An 11,057-nucleotide genomic window follows, 5' to 3' on the forward strand; every position below is an offset into this window, starting at 1 on the left:
GCCGCCCCGCCGTGCCCTGATTGGTCGGAACAGCCCGTCCTTGTGGGGCACACCCAATGAGGAGGCTGGGGGCAGGGCGGGCCCGGGCCGACTGGGCGCGGCGCCACGTGGGACGCTCGGCGCCCTTGCACTTGGCCCTGGAGCCGCCGTTTGCAGCGAGGCCACGCGCCCCGAAAGGGCCGAGCGGCCCCAGGGACGCGCCCGGAACCCCCGGGCCCCCCGCAGCCGCCTCCGGCTTCGGCTCTCAGGGTTGCCCCGCACCGACCTTCCGAAGCTCCGCAGCTGCGTCCACACTGTGCCCGTGTCCGCACTTCTCTGCCCGGGCCCACGGGAGGCCCTTGATAAATCTGTTTTGACCGACTGGCATTGCATTTCAGTCACACTGGTCCTTTCGGCGGCACCAGATTCTCTGCCACCCCGTCTAGAATGGTCTCGGCCAAGACAGCGGAGTAGTTGGCCACTTCTTTCTCCTCATTTTACAGATGAGGAAACTGAGGCAAACAAAAGTAAATGATTTGCCCATGGTCCCAAAGCGAGCAAGTGTCTGAGGCCAGATTTGAACTCAAGAACAGGAGTCTTCCCTGGACGCCAAGCCGTGAACTCTATCCACTGCACTACCCGACTCACCAGGTGGCAAAAGCACGGTGCATTCTTTCATCTCTCTATCTTTCTTGATCTCTCCCATTTTAAGGCATTTTCTAGACCCTTCTATTGGAACTTTAGTCATCCATCCAACTCTGATTTTTAACTCTTAAAGGAATCACCCCAGTCTGAAATGAAACCTCAACTATTATGAACACCCATAGCATTTATTACTTTTTTCTTTTTTTTTTTTTAAGGTTTTTGCAAGGCAAATGGTGCTAAGTGCCTTCTTGCCCAAGGCCACACAGCTGGATAATTATTGTGTCTGAGGTCGAATTTGAACTCAGGTCCTCCTGACTCCAGGGACGGTGCTCTATCCACTGTGCCACCTAGCCACCCTTACTTTCTGTTTTTTAAATCATTCATATAAGGAAAGGTGGAATCGTGCAGAAAGAAAAGTGTTGGACTTGGAGTCAGGAGAAATCTAGTTTTGAATCCAAACTATCACTCTAGCTGTCTAAACATGTTACTTATCTCTGTATCTTTATATCTCTATAACCTTTTCCTCATCTGTAAAATGGGGATAAGTTCACCCAGATGAGTAATGCTGCAGAGAGGGAGAATGCTTTTACAAAGAAAAAATGGAATTCTAGGGGTGGCTAGGTGGCACAGTGAATAGAGCATCAGCCCTGGAGTCAGGAGGAGGACTTGAGTTCAAATCCAGCCTCAGACACTTAATAATTACCTAGCTGTGTGGCCTTGGGCAAGCCACCTAACCCCATTGCCTTGAAAAAAAAAAGAATGGAATTCTAAACCTAGGGTACCAGGAATTGTGAATTGTCTCTTCCCAGGGATATTGTATGTGTCTGGAAGAGAGTACTTCCTCAGTTAATAATGGGTAAGTTTCACGATCAATGGTCAAGTAAATTTGAGTAAATGTCTTTACTAAGAGTTCATTGAGTCTACTGGCTGGTTGTTATTGGCACACTGGGGAGAACGCGTAAGAATGTTAGGCATTCCCATAATTTTACCCCTTGAACCAAGGTAGAAGCCCCCTTTTAGGAATTATTGCATGAGTGCAAATTTGTGTCAAGGCTTTACTAACACTATTGCCTTATAAATGCTAGTTGACTGACTATAGCCCCTATTGTTGTATTTCCCATTAGTAATCAGCCAGTAGGTATAATTCATTTTTAGCACAGGGAAAATAGTATTACAAAACATTTCTCCCATAAATTTGGGGCACATTCTCTTACAAGTCCACATAGTATCCATGGGAAGAGTGGGTTCAAGCTTAAGAGTCACAGAGACACACACACAGGTACAAGATATGACAAAGGCAACTCCTAGCTTCTGAAACTTCAGGGCCTCTTTAATCTCACTTTGGCTCTTTCTTCCTTAGGGACTATCTCTCTATATTCATGACTGTCTGAAGGGTTTGCCCTCAAGCTCTTGGCTGGATGCAGTTTCTCCTCCTGGACTAATAGTTCTCTAACCCTGAAGTGGTCTCCTCCACAGGCAGTTCCTGGCTTGTGGTGTCTCCAACTCTTCCACCTTTGGAACTCTGACATTTGTCCAGGATTTGGCTAATTTGTTTACCTAGCAGTGTTGTTCCCTTCTTGGCTTAAAGAAATGTTTGTACCTCCTAAAAGGACTGAGGATTAACCCTGCTTAGTTGTAATTATAATCTGGGCCTTGAGTGACTACCATCTCCCTTATATAAAGATCAAATGAGATAAGAAAGCAAAAGGGTTTTATAATGGCTCTTAGATATAACTGATTGAAATCATAGTGCTACAAATTTGAAAAGGGACCTTAGAAGTCATCAGGATCATAGAATTTTAGAAGATCATTTATTTCAACCTACTCATTTTACAGATGAAGAAATCAAGATCCAGAAATATTAAATGATCTATTCTGTGAATTGATCCATTTATTCTGGAAAGCAATTTGGAATTATAATTACAAAAGTATTAATCTGTGCATACCCTTTGATCCAACAATATCATTCCAGGCATATATTCTCAAAAAGTTTAAAAAGGAAAATCATCAACATATACAAAAAATATTTATAGCAGCTCTTTTTATACTGACAAAGAATTAGAAACTAAAGGACTGATCAAAGTATGGTATGGGAATGTAATGGAATATTGTTATGCCATAAGAAATGATGAAGGGGGTGGCTAGGTGGCGCAGTGGATAGAGCACTGGCCTTGGAGTCAGGAGTACCTGAGTTCAAATCCGACCCCAGACACTTAATAATTACCTAGCCATGTGGCCTTGGGCAAGCCACTTAACCCCATTGCCTTGCAAAATCTAAAAAAAAAAAATGATGAAGGGGATGGTTTCAGAGAAACCTGGGAAGACATGTATGAACTAACGTAGAGTGAAGTGAACAGAACCAAGAGAACAGTTTGTGCTGTAACATCTTTGAAAGACTTAATTAAGAACTCAGATCAATGCAATGACTAACCATTATTCAGATGAAGAATGCTAACCATTTTCTGACAGAGAGGGGATGGACTAAAAAGGCAGTATGAGACATAATTTTAGACATGACCAATGTGGTCATTTGTTTAGCTTAACTATACTCTTTCATAATCTTTCCTCACTCCCCAAACACATTTTTCCAGTTTTCTTATATTTTACTCCCTCTTCTTGCCCCCCTCTATATGTCTGTCTAGCTTCTTTGTCCCAATTAGACCCACATAAAATCCCATCTTGCACAATAAACCTTTCTGGATTTCCACTTAATTCTAGAACCCTCCCTCCATTGATGATTTCCTATTTATCCTGTCTATAGCTTGTTTCTTTTTAGTAAGATGTTTTCATCAATGTTGCCACATGCCTTCAATGAGGACAAAAGTCAACTACTGCACTGATGGTAAATTAATTTAACTTGAAAAGGCTACAAGCCAAGACTAAAGTGGAGGGAGAATGAGTGTATGATTTTTTGATTGGAGATAATTATGCACTCAATGCAGCCCCTGAAGCCGAGATACAACAAAGCATAGATTAATTTTCTGCTGCTTGTGCTCATTTTGGTCTAACAATCAATTCCCAAAAAACGGAGATTCTCCACTAGTCAGCACCACATCATCCATGCACAGCACCATCAGTTAAAATAAATGGAGACATTCTAAATGCTTCGGGTAAGTTCACTTACCTTGATAGTATACTTTCCAGAGATATTCACATAGATGTTAAAGTTGATACACACATATTGCCAGAGCTAGTTCGGTGTTTGGGAGACTCTGAAGGAAAGTATGGGAGAGAAGAGGTATTAGATTATCTACCAAACTGAATTCAGGTCTACAGAGCCATTATGTTGAATTGTCTTAGAAAGATTCTGAAGATCACCTGACAAGAATAAGTCCTGAACACTGAAGTCCTTCTCCAACTTAACTGCCAAGTTTCAGACTCTAGAAGTTTGAATTCCAATTATCTGACCACATTGTTCAAATGCCAAATGTATGTTTGCCTAAAAGATTATTTTATGGAGAATCATAGAAGGCAGAAGCTCACATGTTAGTTAGAAGAAGCAATATAAGGACACTCTCAGAGTCTCTCTGAAGAACTTTGGAATCAGTTGCATGACAAGGTAGTCACTGGCAAAGGACGGCTCAGCATAGAGTGCCCACAACAAAGGGCATTCGTTCTATGAACAAAGCAGAAATGCAGTAGCTCAAAAGAAATGTGAGATGTACAAATTTAGAGAAATGGAACCCAAATCTTTGTTCTGTCTACATATTCCTTACTCTTTAATACAATCCTCACTCACATCATCAACGCTCTCCCTAGCATACTTAACACAAATGATCAACCAAGTTCTACTTGAAGACCTCTGGTGTCAGGGAACTCATTATCTGTCAGCCGGCCCATTCCATTTTGGAGCAGGTCTAATTGTTAGGAAGTTTTTCTTTATATTGAGTTCTGTACTCCAGGGCCAAGCAAAACAAATTTAATCCCTCTTCCACATGACATACCTTCATAATAACTACATTTAACATATTCTTTCTCTATCTCTTTGTAGTTTAATCTCTCTATCTATCTTCTCATTCCAACCAACTAAAATGTAGACTCTTGTAGAGGCTGGGAATTGAATCATCCCATCCTGATAGAGCTACTCTATGTAGAGTAGGCACTTTATTTCTCAAGAGGGTAAATGAAATGAAAAAACTGAGAGGGGAGACTACCCTAACTTAAAATTTTTGCAGATTTATATGGGAGAAAACAAAGATTTTATCACAGGATGAGACCACTGTTCTTTCCCCTAGAGCTAAGTCCAGGGAATAGCTTTAGAAAAAGAGGAAGGTTGAGGCAGTTACCTTTGTGGAGGTGGGGGAGAGTAAAGAGGAAAAGAATCATTGAGCTCTTAGAGCCTCCAATAACAGAAAATTCCTGGATCATCAAACTGGAAAAACTGAGTAGCCTACACAGAATGAATTGAGCTTTTGGTGAAGAAAAGGATTGACTCTGATTAGGCCTGCAGGCACTGAATCACAAAAGGGTGTTTGTTATATTTTGATTGGAAAGGAAGCTTCTCTGGTTCACAGGGAAAGGAAGTAGAGGCCTATGGGCAAAAAGAATGGTACAAATAATAATAGTGAAGAGCAAGAAAAGACAGCACATCCTTCTAGAGAATCAAGGCAAAGATAGCTGGGCACAGGGTTGCTGGATTTTCCCAGAGTCACAGCCATGTATAGTATGGGAAAAAGCATAGCAGTCCAGGAGTTCAGAAATCAAATGATTAATTACTGGTATGTCCTTGAATAATTAACCTCTCCCAGTCTATTTTTATTTTAGTTTTCACACTCTATACTGCACCTTATAGAAACTGATTTAACACCCCCTAGAAAAGCCCAAGTTAGATCAATGGTTATAAATGTATTCAGGTAGAAAATTTTTATTATACCTGTAGAAACATGATCTTTCTTCTACAAGCTTAACTCAATCTTTCCAGGCCTAAAGACAAAGGAAAAATCCCCTAACCTCACTCCTACTTCCTACTTCCCACTCTACTCTTAATTCTGCTATTTCCTTTTCTACTATATATCGTCACAGAAACCATCCTATTCCCACAACTCCAGTTAGACAATTGACTCTTGGTTCTTTCACTGGGTTCATTCTACGTTTTAGAAACTTTTTAAAAAATAAATCTGATCTCTTTATCCTTTCCCAATCAACATCTTACTCATGCTCCATTTCTACAAACCCCACCCTTGACACTCCTTTACAGTTTTCATCATCCAAACCTATTACTAATCTCTAAGAAGTGATATAGGGCTTATACTTATTTGTGGGAACTGCCTCAAAATATCTAGGGTTGGTGATGAATACTTTAGGGAAAATCTACCTTTGGTACTGTTTTGATTCTTGCAAGTCAGCGATCTCATAGATTCAAAGAATATCAGAACCGGAAGTCTTGGGTTTCCTAGAACTTATGTAGTTCTAGAATGAGTCTAGCTTAGTGGATACTACTACATTTGATCTCATTAGAAAACCTGGAATTCCCAATCTACCTCTGATATTTTAGTCAGGCAATTAATTCCCTGAGCTACCATTTCCTCGTCTGTTAAATGGGCATAGTACCTACTCCACAGGGTTGTGGTGAGATTCAAATAAATCACAAAATTGGAAAGACTGAAGGGACTCAGCAGTCATCTAATCCAACTCATATATGTTGTATTAATACCATGGCCCTCAGCCTCTACTTGAGGAAGGGGAGATGAGTCCCTCTCCAGACAGCTCATTCCACTTTTAGACAACTATAGTTGTTAGATCTTTTTTCCCTTCCTCCAACCTAAAATGGCCTTTTCCTAATTTCTACCCTTTTACTAAAGATTCTTCACCCTGGGGTCAGAGAGGACAAATTTAATCCCTCTTTCTCAGAAGCGCTCTTCAGATATTTCAAACATGTTCAGATATTTCCGATCGTGTCTACTCTGAGTCTTCCCTTTTTCAGGTCAAATATTTTCAGTGGCTTCTGCCAATTTCCCTGACATGGACTGGAGGTCCTAGACCTTGGTTGTGCTTCATTCTACAGTTTGTCATTATTAAATGAAATCACCCAGAGTTGAACACAACATTCAAAATGAGTTTATGCCTGAGAAGGGCCAGAAAACAATGAGACTATCACCTCCCTTTTCATGGAAGTTTTGCCTTCTTTCATGCTGCCCAAAATCCCATTAGCATCACCCAGTTGACTCATAATTGATCTTTTTTAAGAACATTTGTTCTCTAACCCTCTCCCTCCCCACCCCCATGCCCTGTCTTATAGTTGTGAAGCCCATCTCTGTTAAATTTCATCTTTTGATTTAGTTTAATACTCTCTAGTTTGTGTACCAGTTAGGTCACCCTGCATAAGTCATTTAACTGTTCCTCATCTATCAAATGAAGTGGAGAAGGAAATGGCAAACCACTCTAGTATCTTTGCCAAGAAAATCTCAAATGGGGTCAGAAAGAGTCAAACACAACTGAAATTACTCAACAACAAAAACATCTCTAGTTTATCAAGATGTTTTTTTGAATCCTGACTCTTGTTCAGCACATTAGCTATCTAGCCATATCTCCCTGAAGCAATCTCATCTGACCTCAGAAACTAAGTGGGTCCAAGTCTAGTTAGTAATTGGATTGGAGACTATCTAGGAATAGTGGGTGACCTGGGTTAGAGTTTTCTCCCCCTCCTCCTCTAAAGGAGGAATGAAACAGAGATAGATTCAGGATTAGGTTTACAATCAGGAAGACCTGGGTTCAAATTCTATTTCTGATATTAGATTAGTCACTTAGGCAAATGACCTAACCTCTCTAATCTGCTGACTTTCCACCTCTCCCTCTCTTTCCATTCTAAACTTGCTCTTTAACCTATATATGATCTCCAGTCCCTTAACCCATGTACTAGCCATACTCTCTTCCTTTCTTCATCTTGACCCCTTGGTGAACTGGTATAACTCTATAATATTCTCTTTCTGAAGTCCCTAGCTCCATTATGCTATAGATGATCTCATTCAGGCCAAGCTGCAGCCCTGGATCACTCCCGCCATCCGCTGGCTTCACTTCTGTAGTCCTTCTACACTTCTATTCTCCCACTCTTCAAGCGACTCTTCCAGACCTTTTCATCCCTCTTAAAAGCTCCAGGGTCAGGAGAGACATCCAGTAGAAGACGCATCTCTGAGGGAGTGGGGATGGGAGGTGAGCCAAGAAGGCAAGAGAAGCCAGGAAGCTCTCTGATCTTTTCCCAATTTCCCTCTGAAACAACTTTAATGAAGCCTCTAAATAGATTCTGGAGCGATAAAATCCACAAAAAATAGACAGTGAAACAATTTCCCAGCTCAAGATATCTTGGAGGAACTTCAGAAGAGTTGGGGAAAAAGGGAGCGCAGCCCAGAGCAGGTGGTATAGGGTAGCCATCACAGTGCAAATCCGTCCCCAAGGTCCCTGGGTCCCAGTTTGGCAGACCAGCAGTGAGGACCCCAGACCCAAAGCAGAAGGTATAGTTTGAGCCCTGGGATGCCAGGGCAACAGGTGGGCCCGGGTCAGGCTACCCCAGCTTTCTGGCCCTCCAGCATAAGAAATTTGGGACTGTTCCCCTGTGCCCCAAGAATAGAGTTCAGCTTTAAAAAATAATGAGCAAAAAACCCCCAAAAGAACCCTAACTATAGAAAGCTACTATGACAACAGAGAAGACCAAAAATGCCATCTCAGAAGAAGAAAGTAATGGCAAAATGCCCACATGTGAAGCCTCAAAGGGGATTATGAACTGGTCTAAAAAGTCCTCTTGGAAGAATTCAAAAAGGATTTTTAAAATCAAGTAAGAAAGAGGAGAAAATATCAGAAAAGAAAGTAGAGTTATGCAGAAGAATATGAAAAATTGTAAAAGGAAGTACATAACTTGATTGAAGAAAACAATTTCTTAAAAAATAGAATTGGACAAATGGGGAAAAAAATCCACTGAAGAAAATATCTTTAAAAGTAGAATTGGTCAGGACAAGCTAGGTGGTGCAGCAAGCGGATAGAGCACTGGCCCTGAAGTCAGGAGTACTTAAGTTCAAATGTGGCCTCAGACACTTCATAATGACCTAGCTGTGTGGCCTTGGGCAAGCCACTTAACTCCATTGCCTAGCGAAATCCTAAAAAAAAAAAAAGTAGAATTGGTGAAATGGAAAAGGAGGTACAAAAGCTAACCAAAGAAAATAATTTGGGGGGGGGGGTGAGTAATGAGGTTAAGTAACTTGCCCAAGGTCACACAGGCAAGGTAATTATTAGATCTCTGATGTGGGATTTGAACTCAGATCCTCCTGACTCCAGGGCTGGTGCTCTATTCACCCCTGAAAATAAATCTTTAAAAATCAGAATTGGGCAAGTGGAAGAAGATATTTCTAGAAGACAACAAGAATCCATCAAACAAAATCAAAAGAATGGAAAAAGAAGAAAATGTAAAGTACCCAGAGGAAAAACAGCTGACATGGAAATATCCATGGAGATATAATTTAAGAATTATCAGTGAAAAACACTGTACACCCTAACAGCAACATGGGGGTGATGATTAACCTTGATGGACTTACTGATTCCATCGGTGCAACAATGAGGGACAATTTGGGGCTGTCTGCAATGGAGAATACCATCTGCATCCAGAGAAAGGACCGTGGAGTTTGAACAAAGACCGAGGACTGTTCCCATTAATTTAGGGGAAAAAAATAAACTATCTTATTGTCTGATCTTGTTATCTCTTATATTTTTTGTTTCTTCCTTAAGGATATGATTTCTCTCTCAACACACTCAATTTGGATCAATGTACAACATGGAAACAAAGTAGACTGACAAATTGCTTTCTGTTGGGGGGGAGGGAAGTAAGATTGGGGGAAAAATTGTAAAACTCAAAATAAATAAAATCTTTAATAAGAATCATTGGACTATCTGAAAGCCAGGAACCAAAAAAAGAGGTTGGATGATATCTTTTAGGAAACTATCAAGGAAAACTACCTCAAAACTCCAAGGAGTATTATAGACAAATTCTAGAAATATCAACTCAAGGAGAAAATATTGTAAGCAGCCAGAAAGAAACAATTCAAATACCAAGGAGCCACACTCAGGCTCACAGAGGACTTAACAGCTTCTTCATTAAAGGATCAAAGGGCCTGGAATATTGAAATTACAGAAGTCAAAGGAGTTTAGATTACAACTAAGAATCAACTACCCAGCAAAATTAAGCATAAACTTTCTGTTTAAACATTCAACAAAATAAGGAACTTTCTAACTTTCCTAATAAAAATACCAGAACTGAACAGAAAATTCAATCTTCAAATAAAAGACTCAAGAAATACACAAAAAGGTTAACAAGAAACAAAAAACATGTTATTCAATAAATATAAACTGTTTACATCTGTACATGGGAAGATAATACTTGTTACTCTTGAGAACTACATTTCTATTAGGACAGTTTGGAGTATACTTAGAACGTGTAGGAATAAGTTCATTTTGATGTGAGATACTTGGAAAAAACAATTAAGGTGTGGGGGGAAAAGGTTATACTGGGAGAAAGGAGAGGTAGAATAGGGTTAATCAGGTCACATGAAGAGGCACAAAGAATCTATTCTAATAAAGGGAAAGAAGGGATGGGATGAGTACTGATTGATTCTTACTTTCTTGGGATTGGGCTTAACCCAGTTGGAGTTAGAAATTTATCTTACTCTACAGGGAAGCAGGAGGGGAAGGGGAAAGAAAAAGGGTTGGGGGCTACAGAAGGGAGGGCAGATGGAGGGAAGTGGTTGTCAAAAGCAAATTTCTAAATCCCTTCTCCACAGTCTTTCATTTGGGAATCTTACCTCATATTTTACTGAAAAAAATTGAGGTCACTCACAATGAGCTCAAACCAGGAGCCAACAGTGAAGGAATAACCTGGTCCCTGTAAAGTTTTTCTGGGAAAGGAAAGGAATATTTTTCTCTTTTTTCCTTCCCATTCTATTTTCCACAAAAACTTAGCAATGGAACTTCTAAAGGAGGAATTACATCTCTCCATCTCAAAGCTAGAAGCAACTTCAAAGAGTTGGAGCTCTATTAGCAAAGAAAAGAGCTTTGAAAGAGAAGTAACCCAGCAATCAAGAGTTCAACTGTATAGAGTAGATCCTGGAAACCCAGAGAGTAACCTGAACAACAGAGATACTTCCCCAGATAAGGAGTTTAGTTCTGGAATTGTGGGGTACCTTGGCAATCTGATGTTCCCTATAAGTGTGCCTCATTAACAGTGTACTCTAAGTTGGCACTTATACTACTATCCTATATAAGTCAGAAGGATTCATTTCTGGAGAAGTAGGGAGAATTATTAAGGTTGGTTATGGGATCAAACATGAGTCTCATATATTCCATCTATTTTTTGACAGGTGACATAAAGCCTATCTTATATTAAGAAAACAGTTGTTGAGTTTTCTGTGTTTCTGCACTGGTTTCTTCAGATAATTAACATTTTTTCTTCTAAC

The sequence above is a fragment of the Macrotis lagotis genome, chromosome 5, assembly GCF_037893015.1.
Source record: "Macrotis lagotis isolate mMagLag1 chromosome 5, bilby.v1.9.chrom.fasta, whole genome shotgun sequence".
NCBI classification, from domain to species: Eukaryota; Metazoa; Chordata; class Mammalia; order Peramelemorphia; family Peramelidae; genus Macrotis; species Macrotis lagotis.